A 26,623-nucleotide genomic window follows, 5' to 3' on the forward strand; every position below is an offset into this window, starting at 1 on the left:
TGCTAACATGATTCGTCCAGACATTAAACATCGATACGAGTGAGAAAATCTCATCGTAGCCAACATCTTGAATTTGTCAAAAACCCTTTTCGACAAGTCGAGCTTTGTAGATAGTAACACTACTATCAGCATCCTTCTTCCTCTTGAAGATCCATTTATTCTCAATGGATTGCCGATCATCGGGCAAGTCCACCAAAAGTCCACACATTGTTCCCATACATGGATTCTATCTCAGATTTCATGGCCTCAAGCCATCTGTCGGAATCTGGGCTCATCATCGCTTCCTCATAGTTCGTAGGTTCATCATGGTCTAGCAACATGACTTCCAGAACAGGATTACCGTACCGCTCTGGTGCGGATCATACTCTGGTTGACCTACGAGGTTTGGTAGTAACTTGATTTGAAGTTTCATGGTCATCATCATTAACTCCCTCACTAATTGGTGTAGGCATCACTAGAACTGATTTCAGTGATGAGCTACTTTCCATTTGAGAGAAGGTACAATTACCTCATCCAGTTCTACTTTCCTCCCACTCACTTCTTTCAAGAGAAACTCCTTCTATAGAAAGGATCCACTCTTAGCAACAAACATCTTACCTTCGGATCTGTGATAGAGGGTGTACCCAACAGTTTCTTTTGGGTATCCTATGAAGATGCACTTATCCGATTTGGGTTTGAGCTTATCATGCTGATACTTTTTGACATAAGCATCACAACCCCAAACTTTAAGAAACGACAACTTAGGTATAAAAGATGGGCTCGACCAAGGCTAGATGGCCATTGGCCATTGTATCCCAAGGGCGTCCCAGCATCTCTGGCAGAAGGGGCGGGTATAAAAGAGGTGTATAATGTCCTCCTCCGGAGGGTTACAGCAGAGCAGACACATGCAATCATCATTTTGGATTCTGTAATGTCGTCTCTTGAGCATGTTTCTAGTGTTCAATCTGTCAGACATTAGCAACCATGAGAAAACTTTCCACTGCATCATGCATTTGGATTTCCAAATCCACCTGAAGGCGTCGTCAACCTGAACATGGCTGAAGCAATAAGCATAGTATTGTGTGGAACAAAAAGCCCCCCCCCCCCCCCCCAGACACAAGTCCAAATGTCCTTGTCCTCGGTAATAGCTACATCGAAAGTATCCGCCTGCAAACTAGCCACCTCTTGCCATGCCTGATGCGATAATGGAAGGTGAAACACCTTGCTCAAACGTTGAGCAGAAAGCAACCGGCGCATCGATATGTCAGGATCTATAGCAAACGAAAAAGCTCTCGAGAACCGATCCTGAAAGACCTCATTTTTTCAATTATCCTTCCAGAAAAGGACCGTGTCACCCGCAGCCACATCCACCTTGGTGATCCCTCGGTAAATATCCGAGAGCTGCATGACATCCTTCCACCAAAACGAACCACAGGGCTCTGTTGCATGAGGGACCTTGTCTGTATAGTAAGCATTCCAGATCAAGTTCACCCAAGGCACATCAAGCTTGTTATAGAACTTGTGGAGCTGTTTAAGCAGGAGCCCCTGATTTTGGATTTTGAGATCAATGACTCCCAGGCCTCCTTTGTTCTTTGGTCTACACACCATCCCCCATGCAGCCAGGGAGCTACTTTTTTTCTATCATCAGATTTCCTCACCCAGAGACAAGATCTGCGCAGCTTATCAAGGTGTTCAATGATTTTGGGGTTTATCTTGATCGAACACATGGCATATATGGCAAGAGAGGTCACAACAGAATTTAGTAAAGTTAGCTTGGAGCCATAATCCAACAGGGACGTAGCAGCCGGAACCCTTCTCTGCACTGACGTGACCAATTGCATCAAATCATTCACAGACGGACGTGTGGTGCCCATGGGTAAACCAAGGTACGTGAACGGCATCTGACCAATTGAGCAACCGAAGACTGCCGCCAACGCCGTGGCATTTATCTGATCCAGGTTGATAGGTACCAAAGTGGACTTGTGAAGTTGATCTTGAGCCCAACAGATGTTGCGTAATCCATCAGAATATTCCTCAACACATGAGCCTGCATGGGGCATGCAGGGAACACGACAATCGTATCGTCGGCGTACTGGATTACGGTGTAGTCATTATTTGGCGTTGGTATAGGTAGTTGGATCAACCCTGAGTTGCATGCATCATTGATCGCCGACTACAGCAGATCTGCTGCGAGAACGAAAATCAGTGGTCCATAAACATTAATAACATTCCACTTGTTGGCAGTTTGAAGAGAAGTAAACTGAATACCCAAAGCAAAAGATTCTGAACATATCATAGTACCATTAAACATCGAACTATCCCATAGCACAATTAAACCACCAGAGGCCCCTTGAGAGGGCACCACTTCAAATTTATCAAACTTTCGAGGACAGAAAAGTTTAACAAAAGCAACATCAAAGGTAGCACGCTTGGTTTCTTGCAGACAAATTACTGAACATCCACTACTACTAATGGCATTATGCAGAGCCAATTGTTTTTGCTCGGAGTTGATCCCTCAGACGTTCCAGCACAGCACCTTCCACGCCTTAAACTGCATCAGGATCGACGGAGTCGCTCTTCTACCCAGCTTGAGAAGAGAGCAGCTTCTGCCTACTTAACTGACTCGGATGCAAACCACACATATTAGTGCCAATGGATTTGATAGTTAAGATGGTGGTGGGAGGTGGAATAACTACCTTTCCAGGCCCACCAGCAGAAGAGGAGCAAGGGACAAAGGATCCTTCCTTGGCTTGACCTTGGATGTCGCAGCTCTCTTGTCAGACACGGGTGGCACCCTGAACCCATCGTACTTGTTTGTACGAGCACTCCTACGGAGGAGGACAGTGTCCACATGGGCAGATTCATTTTGCAGCAGGTGGCCAATCGGATCCGGACCCGGTGTAGGGTTAACAAGCACCTCCTTGCGTGGTTGATCAACAACCTGGAGATCAACTCTAACTGACACAGAACAACCATCCAAAGCAGACATATCAATCACCAGGCCAGGACAGAAGACATAACTGAAGAAGCTTCCAAACACATCAGGTTCTGGCAACAATTGAGCAAGCTAAGCCAAACACATCGAGTTCAACTGACACTGAATGAAACTAAAGGGGTTGAGAGGGAAGCAGGCTGAGCATGGCATCCCAGGTGGCAGAATCGAGCGGGTGTAGATCCTTTTGAGCATACCACCCATCCACCGCAGCAGCTCTTCATCCCCAGTGACAAGGATCGCAGATTCAGAGCCCCCAGTTCTGAAGCAAACTGTGCTTCAGGGACACCATTGATGAAGTTATCAGCTAGCTCCTCCACATGAGAATATTCTGACCAGACATCAGAGAGGTTGTCAGTGATGTTATGCTCTTGTACCACTCCATCCATGAGAGAGGGGCCATCATACTCAAAGTAAGTTCTGAAGCTGAAACCGGTATATGGGGGAGGGACGATGGGCCATGCTCTCCAACCATTATCCTGAACTTGATCCTGCACCTGCTCGTCGCCATTCCAAAGCGCTTCATTAGCAATCTGTTGTGCCTCCATCTCATCAATCCTTGCTTGCTGCATGAGAGTGCAGTACGACAGTTGAGCACGTAAACAGGAACTGACCAAGATCTAGCCAGGCCAGGCAGCATCCCAACCCTAGTGACCACCAGACTATGCGGAACCTCAGCGACATCTTTAATGTGGCACTTGTGTAACGCCCCGAGACCGATGCAGCCTTCAATGTTTTTTTCGTTATCATTGTGTGTATTTATTTGTTTGTTGCATTCATCATCGCATTGCATCTGCATGTTTTCATAAAACTTGCATCCGCTCATAGTTGCCGCGTCCCCCTTGCTTTCGTTGACCGTTTCGAGACCAACCACACTTGCAACACTGCTCCTCGTGTTCTCTCTTGTTTTCTCCAGGGACTTTTGTCAGACACTTTGTCTTTGTCCGCCCCTCCCAGACCACCCCTCGCGCGCGTCCAAAATTTGTCCCGAACCCGACCCCGGTTGTCGTTACCAATGGGTCCGGATCATCCCCCAACATCCGTAAAACATCTCCGTTTTCCTATTTAGATTCCCTAAACTATTAATTCTCGACCGCCTGATTACGATCGGACGCACCGGGTTAACCCTACCCTAATTCCCTACCTATATATATAGTCTAACCCTAGCCCTGTCCCATCCATCCATCAAATCCTCCACGCCGCTGCTCCTCTCCTCCTTGGGATCGCTCCCGATCCAAAAATTCACCAACCAGAGCCAGCGCCCGATCCAGATCCTCTCTCGCCCTCCGACCACCTCCCTTGTTCTCCGCGCCGCTCCATTCCTAGCCTCCCACACGCAGCCGCATGCCCGACCTCGAGCTCTCCCGCAGCCAGCCGGCGCTTGATCCAGGTTGGATCGAGGCCACGGCCTTTGCTCCCTTTGTCTCCTCTGCCCAAGCCACCGCACGGGAGATGCCCGAGCGCTCCTCCTCCTCGCGACCCGCCGCCCCGGCGAACCACACCGCCTACGACCACCTCTAGCAGGATCGTGCCCTTCTTCTCCATCCTCCCCTCTGCTTTCTTCTTGCTCGCCGGCAACGCTCTCTCAGAATCTCTCATCTCTCTCGCTTCTCGTCACAGGAAACAAACCATGGCTGCTTATCCATGGAGAAGGAGCCGCGCCGCCCTGGTCACCTACCACCTCGGGTCGCCTCTGCTTCGTCCTCGCCGCCCGCTCGTGCTCCGGTGAGCCCTGCCGCTGCTCTCCTTCCCTTGTGTTCTCTCTTTCCTGCTGCATCCCCTCTAAATTCTTCCCGTGCCATGGCCTTGCAGCTCCAGCCGACGCCCTGCCCTTCACCTCTCCCTTCTGCTCTGTTCTCTCCTCACCGTCACCTCTCTCTCCCTCTCCAGGAACTTCTCCATGGTGCCATGGCCGCCGTCGTTGCGTCCCGCATCGCCGTCGATCTGGCTGGATTTGGACGGGAGCATGCTCCTCCGCCCGTTTTCCTCGCCCGCGCGCCAAGTCCCATGGCCGACGCCTCAAGCTCGTCTCCGACGATCTTCACCACCACCTCCCTGCTTCCTCGTGCTCGAGCCTGTAGCCGCCCGTGCCCAGGCAGCGGCTTAAGGAAGGAGTCGCCAAGCCAGCGCCCAAGACCTCTAGGAGCCAGCGGCCTTCTCTGCTTCCCCTCCTCGTGCCTCGCCGGCAGCAAGCTCCGCAGTGCCAAGTTCCTCGCCTGCGTCCTCCCGTCGAGCGCCGGGATGAACGACAGTAGCTCCAGCCTCGCCTCGGCCCTCCTCGACCTCCTTCGCACCGGATCCGTCCCCCTCGTCCATCCACTTGTCGCAGGAGGTCGCCGCCATGCCCTGCATCCCGCATCGCCAGCCGCCATCCCCTGCTTCACGAATGAGACAGCCAGCGCTGCCCCTTCGTTGACTTGGTCCAGCGCCAGCGTGGCCGGTCTCAAGTCCCAGGCGCCAAGGCCCAGCTCGCCTCGCCGTCTGCAGCCTCTTTCACCGACCGGGCCGAAACCCATGGGTGAGCAGCACCTGCCCCTCTCCTGTGCACCATTGGGCCAGCCAGATTCGGCCTGTAGTGTTTTTTTTCTGCTGCTGCGAATGTGTCTAATTATCCAAAAAACTGCATATTTACAGATTGACCCTCCATGTTCATGCATTTAATATCTCACAAACCATGCATCGGATTAAAACAACTTATATATGCAAAATGCTTAGAATTTCATCTAGTTTCATAATATGCTACTTTCATCCATGTTAAAAATGTTTAACTTGCTGTTTGTTTAATTTTGCATAAATGCCGTGTTAAAATTATTAATTTCATAACTAAATAACCGTAGCTCCAAATTTAATAAACTTTATATGTAAATGGGGTAGAAAAATGCCTAGTTTAACATGGTGCACTTTATTTTGCTGTTTAACAATATTAAAATATGGTTTTAGGCAGAACAGTACCAAATCTGAAATGTGGACATGAGGATTTTCCGGAATTGTTGTTTGTTGTTCCGGCCTCATTTAAATTTGCCTAAATAGTTAGTTTACTTATGCTCACCTCTTGCCATGTTTAACAACATTTAATATTGTTGGGTACATAACCGAGAGAGAACTAAATATTTGAATGTTGTGTTTCGTCAATATGCAACTCGTTGCATATTGAGCTCCACCTAATTTGTAGTATTGTTTCTGCACCTTGCCATGCCATGCCTCATTAAACTGGACATGCATCATACTTGATTGTGCATCATGCCATGTTTCTGTGATGATTGTTTACCATGTTGTTTGCTTCTTTCCGGTTTGCTTCTCTCGTTAGCTTCGGTTTTGTTCCGGAGTTGTGAGGATCCGTTCGACTACGTCCGTTTGTCTTCTTCATGGATTCGATCTTCTTCCTTGCGGGATCTCAGGCAAGATGACAATACCCTCGAAATCACTTCTATCTTTGCTTGCTAGTTGTTCGCTCTATTGCTTTGCCGCGCTACCTACCACTTGTTATATCATGCCTCCCATATTGCCATGTCAAGCCTCTAACCCACCTTTCCCAGCAAACCGTTGTTTGGCTATGTTACTGCTTTTGCTCAGCCCCTCTTATAGCGTTGTTAGTTGCAGGTGAAGATGAAGTTTGTTCCTTGTTGGAACATGGATATGTTGGGATATCACAATATCTCTTATTTTAATTAATGCATCTATATACTTGGTAAAGGGTGGAAGGCTCGGCCTTATGCCTGGTGTTTTGTTCCACTCTTGCCGCCCTAGTTTCCGTCATACCAGTGTTATGTTCCTTGATTTTGCGTTCCTTACGCGATTGGGTGATTTATGGGACCCCCTTGAGAGTTCGCCTTGAATAAAAATCCTCCAGCAAGGCCCAACCTTGGTTTCACCATTTGCCTACCTAAGCCTTCTTCCCTTGGGTTCTGCAGACTCAAGGGTCATCTTTATTTACCCCCCCGGGCCAGTGCTCCTTCGAGTGCTGGTCCAAACCGAGCGATGTCCGGCGCCCCCTGGGCAACCAGGGTCTATGCCAACCCGACGTCTGGCTCATCCGGTGTGCCCTGAGAACGAGATATGTGCAGCTCCTATCGGGATTTGTCGGCACATTCGGGTGGCTTTGCTGGTCGTGTTTTACCATTGTCGAAATGTCTTGTAAACCGGGATTCCGAGACTGATCGGGTCTTCCCGGGAGAAGGTTTATCCTTCGTTGACCATGAGAGCTTATAATGGGCTAAGTTGGGACACCCCTGCAGGGTATAAACTTTCGAGAGCCGTGCCCGCGGTTATGTGGCAGATGGGAATTTGTTAATGTCCGGTTGTAGAGAACTTGATACTTGACTTAATTAAAATACATCAACTGTGTGTGTAGCCGTGATGGTCTCTTTTCGGCGGAGTCCGGGAAGTGAACACGGTTTTTGGGTTGTGTTTGACGTAAGTAGGAGTTCAGGATCACTTCTTGATCATTGCTAGCTTCTCGACCGTTGTGTTGCTTCTCTTCTCGCTCTTATTTGCGTATGTTAGCCACCATACATGCTAGTGCTTGCTGCAGCTCCACCTCACTACCCTTTCCTTCCTATGAGCTTAAATAGTCTTGATCTCGCGGGTGTGAGATTGCTGAGTCCTCGTGACTCACCAGATACTTCCAAACAGTTGCAGGTGCCGATGATACCAGTGCATGTGACGCAACTGAGCTCAAGTGGGAGCTCGATGAAGATCTTGTTCGTTGTGCTGTTTCGTTTCCTGTTGATCAGTAGTGGAGCCCAGTTGGGACGATCGGGGATCTAGCAGTTGGGTTATCTTCTTTTCTTTTGGCTTTGACCGTAGTCGGTCTATGTGTGTACTCTGAATGATGTATGAATTTATTTATGTATTGTGTGAAGTGGCGATTGTAAGCCAACTCTTTATCCCATTCTTGTTCATTACATGGGATTGTGTGAAGATGACCCTTCTTGCGACAAAACCTACAATGCGGTTATGCCTCTAAGTCGTGCCTCGACACGTGAGAGATATAACCGCATCGTGGGTTTTACAACTTGACAAGAACCCGAGCTTTGTTTTCATCCGGTCTGGGCCATGCTAGCAGCTTGCCAAACTTGGAAACAACTTTATACACATAATGTTCAGTCATGTAGTCCATAGGAAACGCAAGCATCAGAATCCAGACTTCATACTCAAAAGCAGGCATTCTCATATTAATCCCTTCATCATGGGGGATCAAAGAGAAATGAGAATCCTCAATTAACGCATGCGGCCCATCCCTAATGGCTTCATCTCTACTCTGAACATCCGTAAACGCAACTCAACCAACAGCAATCGGGTAAACAAACTCATCTTCAATCTGGTACTCAAGATCCTCTCTAATGATGCGACAAACTTCCTCAAGCCAAAACCTTTTCTGATGATCTGGTACTGGTGGACTGATCTCAATTAAGGCATACCTGTCATGATTGAGAGGCGGCTCGTCGACGACCATGGTGCTCCGCTGAATCCGATGATCTGGACCATGCTCAATGTTGGAGCCGATGGGGGTATAGGAGAATGGCCGAATCGGAAAGTTCGCCATGGCTGCAGTACTAGGGTTTTCTGGAGGAGTTGAGGCGCTTGAAACAGAGGAGAGCAGAGCAAGAACAGGGGCGGCAGGGGAGGCGAACACAACTGGGAGGACTGTGCTGGATTGGGGCCCTGGGGCGGTGGATTTGACGGCTTTGGGGGCAGGGAGTCGTATCGACATGCAATGGGGGGGAGTCACGTCACAGGTATCCAGGATTTTCTGTTTCACTTTCCACCCCCTACCCCGATTTTTACCGTGTATATCCCAATTTTCGGGCGGCAGGATACCATGCCGTTCCACCCGACCGCACATAGAAGGATCTAGCTTTTTGGGCCACCAAATAAATCTTGGCCCAATAAAACCTCCACGGCAAAAATCATGGCCCAACAGACTACGAGACCTGCACCTCTTAAGGACGGGACAACTGGTGGCAGAATGACCACTTTGGCTACACACTAGGCATAGATGTTTCATGCGGCCCATTATGCATGCATTTGGCTTCTCATACTGTTTAGTAGAACATAAGCACTGATCAATAGGCTGAATACAACGTTGGCAAAAAATACCTGCACAATCAGAAACAAGATGTCCATGACGTGAGCAATTCAGACATTTTAAGAGTCTAGCATCAATATACTCGTGTGATGGCACATCCTTGATTTGCACCATAGACTTAATATCAAGATCAGAATAACCCGCTTGCCAACCATCCATAATTTGATACAATTTATCCTCCGAGATGGAATTCCAATATAATTCTCTGAAAAGGGGACCATGAAAGACTGGGACAGCAGAAGGCAGCTTATCGTGAAAATCACAAACCACATCACCAAAACGAATTTGAGAAATAGGATCCGAAATAATCAGAAATTGAAACTTTCCAAAGGAGATGTCCTTGGTGATCAGATCTCGCTCAGTGTTCATCTCCAGCGGGGTTGATTGAACAATCTTGTCTTGCTGATCATGTAGCCATTTAGATTTAATAGCTACGGATCTAGAGCCCACCCCGGAAAGATGACAATCCGCGTGCCAACCATTATCAGAATGATCCAAAGCTGAATTAATCTCACCACGGAAGAGGTGAAAATGGCAAACAAAATCCGGCCAAATCCGGTCCTTTAGACCATAGCTATAGTGACCCACTCGATTGGAGGCCACAGACAACCGAAAGCGACGATCACTTAACCGCAAAACCCTAAAACCCGAACTGATACCACCAATGCAAGATTGTAGGGCTAGCGCTACCGATTCCTCCGTCAGAGGGAAGGATGCCGAGGATAATGAAACCACCAGGTAAAATTCCTTAGAAGATCCGGGTTGAGTCGGCAAGAAGTGCACCGTGGATCTGAATTTGGCACGTACCTGAGATTCAATCGCCAAACCCAGGGAGAAGTCCCAATGGAGGAGGCTCTCCATAACGTTGCGGTGGCTGCCACGGCCGGAGTGGCCGGTGACAGGATGGTGGACGCCGGGGCCGGAGCGGCCACCGGTAGTGAGGGAGAGGGAGTCGCCTAGGAGAGGGAGTCGCGTTGTTCTAGGTGGCGTGAGTTGCGAAACTATTCCACATTGTTTCAAATGAAGGCCAAACTCGTAACTCAAATATTTGCCTCCGCGATCAGATCATAGAAACTTTATTTTCTTGTTAGGATGATTCTCAACTTCACTCTGAAATTCTTTGAACTTTTCAAATGTTTCATACTAGTGTTTCATTAAGTAGATATACCCATATCTGCTCAAATCATCTGTGAAGGTCAGAAAATAACGATACCCGCCTCGAGCCTCAACACTCATCGGACCGCCTACATCGGTATGTATTATTTCCAATAAGTCAGTGGCTCGCTCCATTGTTCCGGAGAACGGAGTCTTAGTAATCTTGCCCATGAGGCATGGTTCGCAAGCATCAAGTGATTCCAAAAGCCCACCAGCATGGAGTTTCTTCATGCGCTTTACGCCAATATGACCTAAACGGCAGTGCCACAAATAAGTTGCACTATAAATATTAACCTTGCATCTTGTGGCTTCAATATTATGAATATGTGTATCACTACAATCGAGATTCAATAAACCATTCACCTTGGGTGTATGACCAAAGAAGGTTTTATTCATGTAAACAGAACAACAATTATTCTTTGACTTAAATGAATAATTGTATTGCAATAAACATGATCCAATCATATTATGCTCAACGCAAATAACATTTATTTTAGGTTCAACACTAATCCCGAAGGTAAAGGGAGTGTGCGATGGTGATCTTATCAACCTTGGAATTACTTCCAACACACATCGTCACCTTGCCGTCAACTAGTCTCTATTCATTTTATAACTCCTGTTACAAGTTACTAATCATAGCAACTGAACCAGTATCAAATACCCACGGGCTATTATGAATACTAGTAAAGTACACGTCAATAACATGTATATCATATATACTTTTGTTCACTTTCCCATCCTTCTTATCCGCCATGTATTTGGGACAGTTCCTCTTCCAGTGACCATTTTCTTTGCAGTAGAAGCACTCAGTTTCAGGTTTGGGTCTAGCTTTGGGCTTCTTCATGGGAGTGGCAACTTTATTGTTATTCTTCTTGAAGTTCCCTTTCTTTCCCTTGCCCTTTTTACTTGAAACTAGTGGTCTTGTCAACCATCAACACTTGATGTTTTTTCTTGATTTCTACCATCGCCGATTTCAGCATCGCGAAGAGCTCGGGGAATCGTTTTCGTCATCCCTTGCATATTATAGTTCATCACGAAGTTCCATTAACTTGGTGATAGTGACTAGAGAACTCTATCAATCACTATCTTATCTGGAAGATTAACTCCCACTTGATTCAAGCGATTGTAGTACTCAGATATTCTGAGCACATGCTCACTGGTTGAGCTATTCTCCTCCATCTTGTAGTCAAAATACTTTTCAAAGGTCTCATACCTATCGACTCGGGCATGAGTCTGAAATACAAATTTCAGCTCGTGGAACATCTTATATGTTCCGTGGCATTCAAAACGTTTTTAAAGTCCCGGCTCTAAGTCGTAAAGAATGGTGCACTAAACTATCAAGTAGTCATCATACCATGCTTTGCCAAATGTTCATACCGTCTGCATCTACTCCTGCAATAGGTCCGTCACCTAGCGGTGCATTGATACGTCTCCAACGTATCTATAATTTTTGATTGTTCCATGCTATATTATATTCTGTTTTGGATGTTTAATGGGCTTTATTATACACTTTTATATTAATTTTGGGACTAACCTATTAACCGGAGGCCCAGCCCAAATTGCTGTTTTTTTGCCTATATCAGAGTTTCGCAGAAAAAGAATATCAAACGGAGTCCAAACGGAATGAAACCTTCGGGAACATGATTTTCGGAACAAACATGATCCAGAGGACTTGGAGTCCATGTCAAGAAATCAACGAGGAGAGCACGAGGCATGGGGGCGCGCCTACCCCCTGGGCGTGCCCTCCACCCTCGTGGGGCCCACGTTGCTCCACCGACGTACTTCTTCCTCCTATATAGACCTACATACCCCCAAAACATCAGAGGCATCCACGAAAACCTAATTCCACCGCCGCAACCTTCTGTACCCATGAGATCCCATCTTGGGGCCTTTTCGGGCGCTCCGCCGGACGGTGCATTGATCACGGAGGGCTTCTAGATAAACACCATAGCCTCTCCGATGATGTGTGAGTAGTTTACCTCAGACCTTTGGGTCCATAGTTATTAGCTAGATGGCTTCTTCTCTCTCTTTGGATCTCAATACAAAGTTCTCCATGATTCTCGTGGAGATCTATTCGATGTAATCTTCTTTTGCGGTGTGTTTGTCGAGACCAATGAATTGTGGGTTTATGATCAAGTTTATCTATGAACAATATTTGAATCTCCTCTGAATTCTTTGATGTATGATTGGTTATCTTTGCAAGTCTCTTCAAATTATCAGTTTGGTTTGGCCTACTAGATTGATCTTTCTTGCAATGGGAGAAGTGCTTAGCTTTGGGTTCAATCTTGCGGTGTCCTTTCCCAGTGACAACAGGGGCAGCAAGGCACTTATTGTATTGTTGCCATCGAGGATAACAAGATGGGGTTTATATCATATTGCATGAGTTTATCCCTCTACATCATGTCATCTTACTTAAAGCATTACTCTATTCTTATGAACTTAATACTCTAGATGCATGCTGGATAGTGGTTGATGTGTGGAGTAATAGTAGTAGATGCAGAATCATTTCGGTCTACTTGTCGCGGACGTGATGCCTATATACATGATCATACCTAGATATTCTCATAACTATGCTCAATTCTATAAATTGCTCGACAGTAATTTGTTCACCCACTGTAATACTTATGCTCTTGAGAGAAGCCACTAGTGAAACCTATGGCCCCCGGGTCTATTTTCCATCATATTAATCTTCCAATACTTAGCTATTTCTATTGCCGTTTATTTTACTTTGCATCTTTATTTACTCTTTATCATAAAAATACAAAAAATATTATCTTATCATGTCTAACAGATCTCACTCTCATAAGTGACCGTGAAGGGATTGACAACCCCTTTATCGCGTTGGTTGCGAGGTTCTTATTTGTTTGTGTAGGTGCGTGGGACTCGAGCGTGGTCTCCTACTGGATTGATACCTTGGTTCTCAAAAACTAAGGAAATACTTACGCTACTTTACTGCATCACCCTTTCCTCTTCAAGGGAAAACCAACGCAGTGCTCAAGAGGTGGCCAGAAGGATTTCTGGCGCCATTGCCGGGGAGTCTACGCACAAGTCAAGACATACCAAGTACCCATCACAAACCCTTATCCCTCGCATTACATTATTTGTCATTCGCCTCTCATTTTCCTCTCCCCCACTTCACCCTTGCCGTTTTATTCGCCCTCTCTTTCCGTTCGCCTCTTTTTCGCTTGCTTCTTGTTTGCTCGTGTGTTGGATTGCTTGCTTGTCACGATGGCTCAAGATAATACTAAATTGTGTGAGTTTGCCAATACCAACAACAATGATTTTCTTAGCACTCCGATTGCTCCTCTTACCGATGCTGAATCTTGCGAAATTAATGCTGCCTTGTTGAATCTTGTCATGAAAGATCAATTTGCCGGCCTTCCTAGTGAAGATGCCGCTACCCATCTAAATAGCTTCGTTGATTTCTGTGATATGCAAAAGAAGAAAGATGTGGACAATGATATTGTTAAATTGAAGCTATTTCCCTTTTCGCTTAGAGATCGCGCTAAAGCTTGGTTTTCATCTTTGCCTAAAAATAGTATTGATTCATGGAATAAGTTCAAAGATGCTTTTATCTCTAAGTATTTTCCTCCCGCTAAAATCATCTCCCTTAGAAACGATATCATGAATTTTAATCAACTTGATCATGAACATGTTGCACAAGCTTGGGAGAGGATGAAATTAATGATACGTAATTGCCCTACACATGGTTTGAATCTTTGGATGATTATACAAAATTTTTATGCCAGATTGAATTTTGCTTCTAGAAAAATCTTTTAGATTCGGCCGCGGGAGGCACTTTTATGGAAATCACTTTAGGAGAAGCTACAAAAATCCTAGATAATATTATGGTTAATTATTTTCAATGGCACACCGTAAGATCTACTAATAAAAAAGTGCATGCGATAGAAGAAGTTAATGTTTTGAGTGGAAAGATGGATGAACTTATGAGATTATTTGCTACTAAAAGTGTTTTTTTCTTATCCTAATGATATGCCTTTGTCTACTTTGATTGAGAATAATAATGAATCTATGGATGTGAATTTTGTTGGCCGGAATAATTTTGGTAACAACGCGTATAGAGGAAACTTTAATCCTAGGCCGTATCCTAGTAAGTCCTCTAATAATTATGGTAATTCCTAAACAACTCTTATGGAAATTTTAATAAGATGCCCTCTGAATTTGAGACTAGTGTTAAGGAGTTTATGAATTCACAAAAGAATTTCAACACTTTGCTTGAAGAAAAATTGCTCAAGGTTGATGAATTGGCTAGGAACGTTGATAGAATTTCTCTTGATGTTGATTCTTTGAAACTTAGATCTATTCCGCCCAAGCATGATATCAATGAGTCTCTCAAAGCCATGAGAATTTCCATTGATGAGTGCAAAGAAAGAACCGCTAGGATGCGTGCTAAGAAAGATTGCTTTGTGAAAGCGTGTTCCTCTAATTTCTACGAGAATAAAGATGAAGACCTAAAAGTTATTGATGTGTCTCCTATTAAATCTTTGTTTTGCAATATGAATCTTGATAATGCTGGGGCTGGAGATGAGTCACCTTTACCTAGAAGGCGTCCCAAAAATTTGGAGTTTTTAGATCTTGATGCAAAAATTGGTAAAAGAGGGATTGAAGAGGTCAAAACTTTAGATATCAATGAACCCACTATCTTGGATTTCAAGGAATTTAATTATGATAATTGCTCTTTGATAGATTGTATTTCCTTGTTGCAATCCGTGTTAAATTCTCCTCATGCTTATAGTCAAAATAAAGCTTTTACTAAACATATCGTTGATGCTTTAATGCAATCTTATGAAGAAAAACTTGAGTTGGAGGTTTCTATCCCTAGAAAACTTTATGATGAGTGGGAACCTACTACTAAAATTAAAATTAAAGATCATGAATGCTATCTTTGTGTGATTTGGGTGCTAGTGTTTCCATGATCCCAAAAACTTTGTGTGATTTGCTAGGATTCCGTGAATTTGATGACTGTTCTTTGAACTTGCACCTTGCGGATTCCACCATTAAGAAACCTATGGGAAGAATTAATGATGTTCTTATTGTTGCAAATAGGAACTATGTGCCCGTAGATTTCATCGTTCTTGACATAGATTGCAATCCTTCATGTCCTATTATTCTTGGTAGACCTTTCCTTAGAACGATTGGTGCAATTATTGATATGAAGGAAGGGAATATAAGATTCCAATTCCATTAAGGAAAGGCATGGAACACTTCCCTAGAAAGAAACTTAAATTACCATATGAATCTATTATGAGAGCTACTTACGGATTGCCTACCAAAGATGGCAATACCTAGATCTATCCTTGCTTTTATGCCTAGCTAGGGACATTAAACGATAGCGCTTGTTGGGAGGCAACCCAATTTTATTTTAGTTTTTTGTTTTTTGCTTATGTTTAGGAATAAAATTTGATCTAGCCTCTGGTTAGATTTTTTTTATGTTTTAATTAGTGTTTGTGCCAAGTTAAGCCTATAGGATCTTCTTGGATGATAGTTATTTGATCTTGCTGAAAATTCCAGAAACTTTCTGTTCACGAAATCAATTGTTAAAAATCACCAGAACGTGATAAAATAATGATTCTAATTGCAGTAGATCAATAAACAAATTGTATAGGTCGTCCTATTTTGGTAGATTTGTTTGAGTTCCAGAAGTTTGCGTTAGTTACAGATTACTACAGACTGTTCTGTTTTTGACAGATTCTGTTTTTCGTGTGTTGTTTGCTTATTTTGATGAATCTATGTCTAGTAAAAGAGTTTATAAACCATAGAGAAGTTGGAATACAGTAGGTTTAACACCAATATAAATAAAGAATGAGTTCAATACAGTACCTTGAAGTGGTGTTTTGTTTTGTTTCACTAACGGAGCTCACGAGATTTTCTGCTAAGTTTTGGGTAAAAGATTTGATGGATTATGGAACAAGGAGTGGCAAGAGCCTAAGCTTGGGGATGCCCATGGCACCCCAAGATAATCTAAGGACACCAAAAAGGCAATGCTTGGGGATGCCCCGGAAGGCATCCCCTCTTTCGTCTACTTCCATGGGTAACTTTATTTGGAGCTATATTTTTATTCACCACATGATATGTGTTTTGCTTGGAGCGTCTTGTATGATTTGAGTCTTTGCTTTTTAGTTTACCACCATCATCCTTGCTGTACACACCTTTTGAGAGAGACACACATAAATCGGAATTTATTAGAATACTCTATGTGCTTTACTTATATTTTTTGAGCTATATAGTTTTTTGCTCTAGTGCTTCAATTATATCTTTTAGATCACGGCAGTGGATTTGTTTTATAGAAACTATTGATCTCTCATGCTTCACTTATATTATTTTGAGAGTCTTAAAACAGCATGGCAATTTGCTTTAATTATAATATCACGAGAAATTTGATGCTTGATAATTGTTTTGAGATATAAAGGTGGTAATAGCATAGTTGTGCTAGTTGAGTAATTGTGAAATTGAGAAATACTTGTGTTGGAGTTCATGATTCCCGTAGCATTCACATATGGTGAAACGTTATGTAACAAAGTCGAAGCATGAGGTATTTATTGATTGTCATCCTTTGTGTGGCGGTCGGGATGGCGCGATGGTTAACTCCTACCAACCCTTCCCCTAGGATCATGCGTAGTAGTACTTTGCTTCGAGGGCTAATAAATTTTTGCAATAAGTATATGAGTTCTTTATGACTAATGTGAGTCCATGGATTATACGCACACTTACCTTTCTGCAATTTTCTAGCCTCTACGGTACCGTGCATTGCCCTTTCTGACCTTGAGAGTTGGTGCAAACTTGGCCGGTGCATCCAAACCCCGTGATATGATACGCTCTATCACACATAAACCTCCATATACCTTCCTCAAAACAGCCACCATACCTACCTATTATGGCATTTCCATAGCCATTCCAAGATATATTGCCATGCAACTTTCCACCGTTTCGTTTATCATGACACGCTCCATCATTGTCATATTGCTTTGCATGATCATGTAGTTAACATCGTATTTGTGGCAAAGCCACCGTTCATAATTCTTTCATACATGTCACTCTTGATTCATTGCATATCCCGGTACACCGCCGGAGGCATTCACATAGAGTCATATCTTGTTCTAAGTATCGAGTTGTAATTCATGAGTTGTAAGTAAATAAAGTGTGATGATAATCATTATTAGAGCATTGTCCCAAGTGAGGTAAGGATGATGGAGACTGTGATTCCCCCACAAGTCGGAAGAGACTCTGGACTAAATAAAAAAAGGGGCCATGAAAAAAAAGAGAAAGGCCCAAAAAAATGAGAGAAAAAGAGAGAAGGGACAATGTTACTATCCTTTTACCACACTTGTTCTTCAAAGTAGCACCGTGGTCTTCATGATAGAGAGTCTCTCATTTTGTCACTTTCATATACTAGTGGGAAATTTTATTATAGAACTTGGCTTGTATATTCCAATGATGGGCTTCCTCAAATGCCCGAGGTCTTCGTGAGCAAGCAAGTTGGATGCACACCCACTTAGTTTCTTTTGTTTGAGCTTTCATACACTTATAGCTCTAGTGCATCCGTTGCATGGCAATCCCTACTCCTTGCATTGACATCAATTGATGGGCATCTCCATAGCCCGTTGATTAGCCTCGTCGATGTGAGACTTTCTCCTTTTTTGTCTTCCCACATAACCCCTATCATTATACCTTATTCCATGATAGTGCTATATCCATGGCTTGCGCTCATGTATTGCGTAAAAGTTGAAAAGGCTGAAGCGCGTTAAAAAGTATGAACCAATTGCTTGGCTAAAACCGGGGTTGTACATGATCTGAATATTTTGTGTGGGGAAGATGGAGCATAGCTAGACTATATGATTTTGTAGGGATAACTTGCTTTGGCTATGTTATTTTGATAAGACATAATTGCTTGGTTAGCATGCTTGAAGTATTATTGTTTTTATGTCAACATCAAACTTTTATCTTGAATCATATCGAATATGAACATTCGTGCCACAATAAGAAGAATTACATTGAAATTATGCTAAGTAGCATTCCACATCAAAAAATCTGTTTTTATCATTTACCTACTCGAGGACGAGCAGGAATTAAGCTTGGGGATGCTTGATACGTCTCCAATGTATCTATAATTTTTGATTGTTCCATGCTATATTATATTCTATTTTGGAAGTTTAATGGGCTTTATTATACACTTTTATATTACTCTTGGGACTAACCTATTAACCGGAGGCCCAGCCCAAATTGTTGTTTTTTGCCTATTTCAGAGTTTCGCAGAAAAAGAATATCAAACGGAGTCCAAACAGAATGAAACCATCGGGAACGTGATTTTCGGAACAAACATGATCCAGAGGACTTGGAGTCCACGTCAAGAAATCAACAAGGAGAGCACGAGGCAGGAGGGCGCGCCTACCTCCCCTGGACGCGCCCTCCACACTCGTGGGGCCCACGTTGCTCCACTGTTGTACTTCTTCCTCCTATATATACCTACGTACCCCCAAACCACCAGAGGCATCCACGAAAACCTAATTCCACCGCCGCAACCTTCTGTACCCGTGAGATCCCATCTTGGGGCCTTTTCGGGCGCTCCGCCGGAGGGGGCATTGATCTCGGAGGGCTTCTACATCAACACCATAGCTCTCCGATGATGTGTGAGTAGTTTACCTCGGACCTTAGGGTCCATAGTTATTAGCTAGATGGCTTCTTCTCTCTCTTTGGATCTCAATACAAAGTTCTCCACGATTCTCATGGAGATCTATTCGATGTAATCTTCTTTTTGCGGTGTGTTTGTCGAGACCGATCAATTGTGGGTTTATGATCAAGTTTATCTATGAACAATATTTGAATCTCCTCTGAATTTTTTTATGTATGATTGGTTATCTTTGCAAGTCTCTTCGAATTATCAATTTGGTTTGGCCTACTAGATTGATCTTTCTTCCAATGGGAGAAGTGCTTAGCTTTGGGTTAATCTTGCGGTGTCCTTTCCCAGTGACAGCAGGGGCAGCAAGGCACGTATTGTATTGTTGCCATCGAGGATAACAGGATGGGGTTTATATCATGTTGCATGAGTTTATCCCTCTACATCATGTCATCTTACTTAAAGCATTACTCTGTTCTTATGAACTTAATACTCTAGATGCATGCTGGATAGCGGTCGATGTGTGGAGTAATAGTAGTAGATGCAGAATTGTTTCGGTCTACTTGTCACGGACGTGATGCCTATATACATGATCATACGTAGATATTCTCATAACTATGCTCAATTCTATAAATTGCTCGACAGTAATTTGTTCACCCACCGTAATACTTATGCTCTTGAGAGAAGCCACTAGTGAAACCTATGGCCCCGGGGTCTATTTTCCATCATATTAATCTTCCAATACTTAGCTATTTCTATTGCCGTTTATTTTACTTTGCATCTTTATTTACTCTTTATCATAAAAATACAAAAAAATTATCTTATCATATCTATCAGATCTCACTCTCGTAAGTGACCGTGAAGGGATTGACAACCCCTTTATGGCATTTGTTGCGAGGTTCTTATTTGTTTGTGTGGGTGCGTGGGACTCGAGCATGGTCTCCTACTGGATTGATACCTTTGGTTCTCAAAAACTGAGGGAAATACTTACGCTACTTTACTGCATCACCCTTTCCTCTTCAAGGGAAAACCAACGCAGTGCTCAAGAGGTAGCATGCATCAAGGACATAATTCTTCTGTGCAGCAATGAGGATAATCCTCAGATCACGGACCTAGTCCGCATCATTGCTACTATCATCTTTCAACTTATTTTTCTCTACGAACATATCAAAAATAAACGGGGAAGCTATACGCAAGCTTATTGATCTACAACATAGATATGCAAATACTATCAGGACTAAGTTCATGATAAATTAAATTTCCATTAATCATATTATTTAAGAACTCCCACTTAGATAGACATCCCTCTAGTCATCCAAGTGATCACATGATCCATATCAACTAAACCATGTCCGATCATCACGTGAGATGGAATAGTTTTCAATGGTGAACAGCACTATCTTCATCATATCTACTATGTGATTCACGCTCGACCTTTCGGTCTCCGTGTTCCAAGGCCATATCTGCATAGGCTCGTCAAGTTTAACCCGAATATTCTGCGTGTGCAAAACTGGCTTGCACTGGTTCTATGTGAACGTAGAGCTTATCACACCCGATCATCACGTGGTGTCTTGGCATGATGAACTGTAGCAATGGTGCATACTCAGGGAGAACACTTGTACCTTGAAATTTAGTGAGAGATCATCTTATAATGCTACCGACGTACTAAGCAAAATAAGATGCATAAAAGATAAACATCACATGCAATCAAAATAAGTGATATGATATGGCCATCATCATCTTGTGCCTTTGATCTCCATCTCCAAAGCACCGTCATGATCACCATCGTCACCGGCTTGACACCTTGATTTCCATCGAAGCATCGTTGTCATCTCACCAACTATTCCTTCTACGACTATTGCTACCGCTTAGTGATAAAGTAAAGCAATTACATGGCGTTTGCATTCCATATAGTAAAGCGACAACCATATGGCTCCTGACAGTTGCCGATAACTGTTACAAAACATTATCATCTCATACAACAATTTATATATCATCACGTCGTGACCATATCACATCACAGCAAGCCCTGCAAAAACAAGTTAGACATCCTTTACTTTGTTGTTGTTGCAAGTTTTACGTGGCTGCTACGGGCTTCTAGCAAGAACCGTTCTTACCTACGCATCAAAACCACAACGATTTTTCGTCAAGTGTGCTGTTTTAACCTTCAACAAGGACCGGGTGTAGTCAAACTTGATTCAACTAAAGCTAGAGAAACAGACACCCGCTAGCCACCTGTGTGCGAAGCACGTCGGTAGAACTAGTCTCATGAACGCAGTCACGTAATGTCGGTCCATGTCGCTTCATCCAACAATACCGCCGAATCAAAGTAAGACATGCTGGTAAGCAGTATGACTATTATCGCCCACAACTCATTGTGTTCTACTCGTGCATATAACATCTTCGCATAGACCTGGCTCGGATGCCACTATTGGCGAACGTAGTATTTCAAAAAAAAACTACCTATGATCACGCAAGATCTATCTAGGAGAGGCGTAGCAACGAGTGGGGAGAGTGTGTCCATGTACCCTCGTAGACCGAAAGCGGAAGAGTTTAGTAACGCGGTTGATGTACTCGAACGTCTTCACGATCCAACCGATCCAAGTACCGAACACACGGCACCTCCGAGATCAGCACACGTTCAGCTCAGTGACGTCCCTCGAACTTTTGATCCAGTTGAGGCTGAGGGAGAGTTCCGTCAGCACGACGGCATGGTGATGGTGATGATGAAGTTACCGACGCAGGGCTTTGCCTAAGCACTACGACGATATGACCGAGGTGCGTAACTGTGGAGGGGGGCACCGCTCACGGCTAAAAGATCAACTTGTGTGTCTATGGGGTGCCCCCTAGCCACGTATATAAAGGAGGGAGAGGGAGAGGCAGCCGGCCCTAGGGGGGCGTGCCAAGGTGTGGAGTCCTACTAGGACTACGTAGTCCTAGTAGGATTCCCCCTCCCACACGGAGTAGGAAAGGGGGAAGGGAGAAGGAGAAGGAAAGGGGGGTCGGCCCCCTTCTCCTAGTCCTAATCGGCCTCCTGCCCAAGGGGGGGGCGCACCAGCCCCTTGTGGGCTGGTGCGATTCCGTCTTATGGCCCATAAGGCCCATAACTTCTCCACGGGGGTTCCGGTAACCTCCCGGTACTCCGGAAAAATGCCCAAACCACTCGAAACCATTCTGATGTCCAAATGCAACCTTCCAATATATGAATCTTTACCTCTCAACCATTTTGAGACTCATCGTCATGCCCGTAATCTCATCCGGGACTCCGAAAAAGCTTCGGTCATCAAATCACATAACTCATAATATAAATCGTCATCGAACATTAAGTGTGCAGACCCTACGGGTTCGAGAACATTTATCATGATATAAGGAAATATAAATAACAACTTTATTATTGCCTCTAGGGCATATTTCCTTCACTAGTCCCATGTGCTTAGTCTTGTCTTGGATGTAGTCATCTTGATCTTAGGCTTATGCACGGTCTGGGTAATAGACCCAGGGTTTGTTGCACCGATAATGTCGCGCCTTAGCAATCACTAAACCAACTCCGAGAGGTTATTGACCACGCCGGAGCATGATCAACCTGACCACGAGGGTCTTTTTCCTGCAAGCAAACGAAGAACATGCAAGAAACTGAGATTGCAATCTGGATATTGCGAATATAAGATGAAAGCTTTATTGATCAAGGTGGGCTTATGTGACGTCTTGGTCTAGTCGTTGAACACAAACAAAGTACGTGAAGTTGCAGCTATGACGAACTTTTAATCTAAACAAAACCCAAAGTCTAAACGATGCCCTAAGAGTTGTAGATATGCAGGAGTAGGGGGGAATTTCATGACCCCTTGTAGGAGGGGTCCAAAACCAACCCTAACTTTGTTTCCCCACACATAAGGACTCTAAAAAAGCCTATAATTTAGTATTTCAAAATTACATGGGCCTGGCCCAAAATAAGGTGGCGCAGCACCTAAAATAAGCTATAGACGAAATTTATGAAGGGGCATCTTGTATGTTTCGTCCATGTCCTTGTAGGTCATCACGGAGGCTTCAAAGTGCTCAAATATGCACTAGAAACGCCATTCTGGATCCCTTCGCGCGCGCCTTTATCTCCATGCTTGATCCTGCTCCAGTGTTCATCCCTCTTGTCCATGCTAGGCCTTCATTAGTAATCAACACAAATGTATCCAATTTAGGCAGCATCATATTCTCATGGACATTAGCATTGTCACCAAGAAACGAAAGTACCCGGTAATTCAATTGGCGTGCGCGTGCTTTAGTAATTGGTCCAGTATGTATAGCAGCAGGGGTTGTGGGTGTAACAATGGTATTGATGTCCTCATCATCCTCCCCTTCTTGAAATGAAGTCGTCCTCGACGGAAGCTCATCTTCCTCACCCAAATAAGGCTTCAAATCTGCAATGTTAAAAGTGGGACTAACCTCATAATCTGCAGGCAGCTCAAGTTTATATGCATTATCATTTATTTTCTCTAACACCTTAAAAGGACCATCCGCACATGGCATTAGCTTTGATTTGCGCAAATCAGGAAATCTATCCTTACGCAAATGTAACCAAACAGGATCTGCAGGTGCAAACACAACACGTTTTCTACCCTTATCTCCATGCAGTTTATATTTAGCATTCATATGCTCAATGTTCTCCTTAGTTAACTCATGCATTTTTAAGATCCATTTAGCACGTTGTTTAGCATCAAAATTAACCTTCTCCAAAGATGGAAGAGGCAACAAATCAATACGTGCACGAGGTAGGAAACCATATATAATTTCAAAAGGGCACATCTTAGTAGTATAATGAAGGGAACTATTATAAGAAAATTCAATATGAGGAAAGCATTCTTCCCATATTTTCTTGTTATTCTTCAAAACATCCCTAAGCATAGTAGACAATGTTCTATTGAGTACTTCAGTTTGTCCATCAGTTTGGGGGTGACAAGTAGTACTAAAAAGCAGTTTAGTCCCCAACTTAGCCCATAAACATCTCCAAAAGTGACTAAGAAATTTAGTATCATGATCTGAAACAATAGTATTTGCCACACTATGCAAGCGAATAATTTCACCAAAGAACAAATCAACAACATTAGCAACATCGCCGCTTTTATGACATGGTATGAAGTGTGCCATTTTTGAAAATCTATCCATGAAAACAAATATGCTATCCCTCCCCTTCTTTGTTCGAGGTAATCCTAAAAAAAACCCATAGATATATCGTCCCAAGGAACACTAGGTACAGGCAAAGGCATATATAACCCATGAGGACTCACTACTGCAGGATGGTCCAAACACGAGAGTCCAATCAGAGACCCTTCGTTGAAGCTGTGTTCGATGCATCAATCAGAAAAGGTGATGTAATAAAGCAGTCAAAAAAGATGCAAAACGTTTGTAATGGCGGTGACATCAAACACGGTTCTCATTGGAGTTGCGTGTGCGATGCGTGGCAAGCGGTTAATCAAGAAGAACTGTTTGCAATGAGGCAAAACAACAGAAACGGGCAGCCAGATGAGGGTGTGTGCGATGTACGGCATACAGTTCACTAGGATGAAATATGTGTGATTAGGCAACACAATAGAAACGGTTCAAGTGAGCAAGATGTTTGTGATACGCGGCAAACATGTCCGTAATCAGAAATGTGTGCGAAGACCAATAATAACAAAGATGATTGCTACTAATAAGCCGTGTGATTTGCTCTGTCTACAGAAGAATAACATATAGATATATATATATATATATATATATATATATATATATATAACTAAAATAAGCATCCAATTACATAAGTGACTATATAGACCATTCGCACACACCTCAATAAACAATTGTATGCATTCTAAACTAGGAGAAACGATCGTCTAGTCGTCTACTTCTTGGGACGCTCCCACCACTGCTATGTGGCTCGATCCCTCGTCTGGGGCAGGAAGAAGACACTCCCTCATGTCAAAGATCCGCATGTACATCTTGTAGCTTGTGTACGCATCCTTGGCCACGTACTTGACGTGTTGTTCATCCAGTCTCTCATTCCAGACACTCTGCCAGGCGTTCTTGTCCTTGTTGCTCTCATCCTTCATCTTCATGTAGTAGGGGTCAATGATGGGTGAGGCGAGGTCAACCCGGAGTCCTGTTTGTTGTTGTCCCTGCCGCAGACCTTGTAGTGGTCCTAGATGTTGATAAGATTCTAGCATTTCAAGCCCGAAACCTTAAGTGCTTTCAGATCGTTGGTGGTGTCCACTGTAGCGAAACTATAGTTGGAGCTGTTGATAAACCTGGAGAAATGCTTGCAAGGCCTTGTGGCTAGGTGGTAGTTGTAGACGAGGACGTCATGTCGCAACACAACTGGGCGAGGGCAACCTTCTGATCATGCCCGGCACAAGTGATGGTGTACTCGAGGTCGAAGCCAACCACTTGGTACTTGCCCTCGGCAAGCAACTACTCCATAGTTTGGATGGAGCTCTCCACCTAGACCGGCTCGTTCGTGTACACCACCGAGAGGGCCTTCCGCCTCACGTGGGTGTCCACTATGTGATGCATGGTGAATTGCCCGACGTTGTCATCCTCGGCCCCTGGGAGCGCCATTGGAGCCACGGGTAGCGCCATTGGAACCGCTGGATGTCCACTTTGTATGTGTCGTCGTGGGTGTGCTTATTGTGTTGTGCGGCATGAGAGATGAAGGTAAATGGCCGCAGGAATAAATGGGGGTCGGGCGGCCTGGATTCTTGGTGCGTCCGTAAGGCAATTTTTGCAGCGGGTAACTGCATCATGGCGTCACGCCCGGCGCAACCGCATGCACACGAATGTGCGTGATCGTGTGCCGACCCCAAACACTGGCAGCACGCATGCAAGGACGAGGGCAGAGCGCCCGAAGGGATGCGAGTGTAGAGCGCATGTGGTGGGACGCCAGTAGAGCGCGCCACGGCTGCCTCAACTGCAAGCAACCACACGTACACATGCATAGAGCAGTTGAACACGCAGGAAATGGTCGTCTACAAGCTGGCTGACAGTTGCGTTGCTGCTTAGAGAGCAGTCGTGTGCTACTACCGCCGTCTTGGTCTATTAGTCCGCTTTATATTATGTGCCATATTTTGACCTTAAATTTAACCAACAAAATGTTAATGCATGTTACAAAAATTATATAATTGGAAACTATGTTCAAATACGAATCCAATGATATAATCTCTGGCGACATGCATTCATATTTTATTAGTTAAATCTCTAGTCAAAATTTGGCACAAAAATACATAGACGACTTATAAACAAGGACAGGGGTAGTAGGTAATTTAATCGCAAACATTTTTATTTTATTAACCGTATGTGTACGTGTCCTTTCGTCCTCCTCTCACACGTCTTGTCATCATGCTGCCGTAGACGGCTTAGATCGCAAGCTTGAGCAGCGCGCATGGGCGTTCTTTTGGCAAAACGGTGATGAGTCCGTTCCCGCGCAAGCTTCCCGCCCGACTCGGTGAAATCCCCCAAAATCCCAATGCTTACGAGCCTGCTATATAAACCCTCAAGGCCGGCGAGTCCTGCGTCGCATTTTACCCTCCCTCCATGTAACTTATCATGTCTGCTCCTCCCACAATCGCCAATGGCACCGTTCCATCGTTGTCGCTCAGCCACTCCACCGTCATTAGAGGACACCTCCAGTTGGGAGGCTACACCAAGGCGGCGGCGCAGTCCCCGGAGTAGTGTAGTGCGCGTGGGGCCCCTGTTGTGTGTGCGCGGAACACCCACCACATGCTCCGCTACTGCTGCCCATCGGCAGCTATTG

This window comes from Triticum aestivum, chromosome 4D, assembly GCF_018294505.1.
Source record: "Triticum aestivum cultivar Chinese Spring chromosome 4D, IWGSC CS RefSeq v2.1, whole genome shotgun sequence".
NCBI lineage: Eukaryota > Viridiplantae > Streptophyta > Magnoliopsida > Poales > Poaceae > Triticum > Triticum aestivum.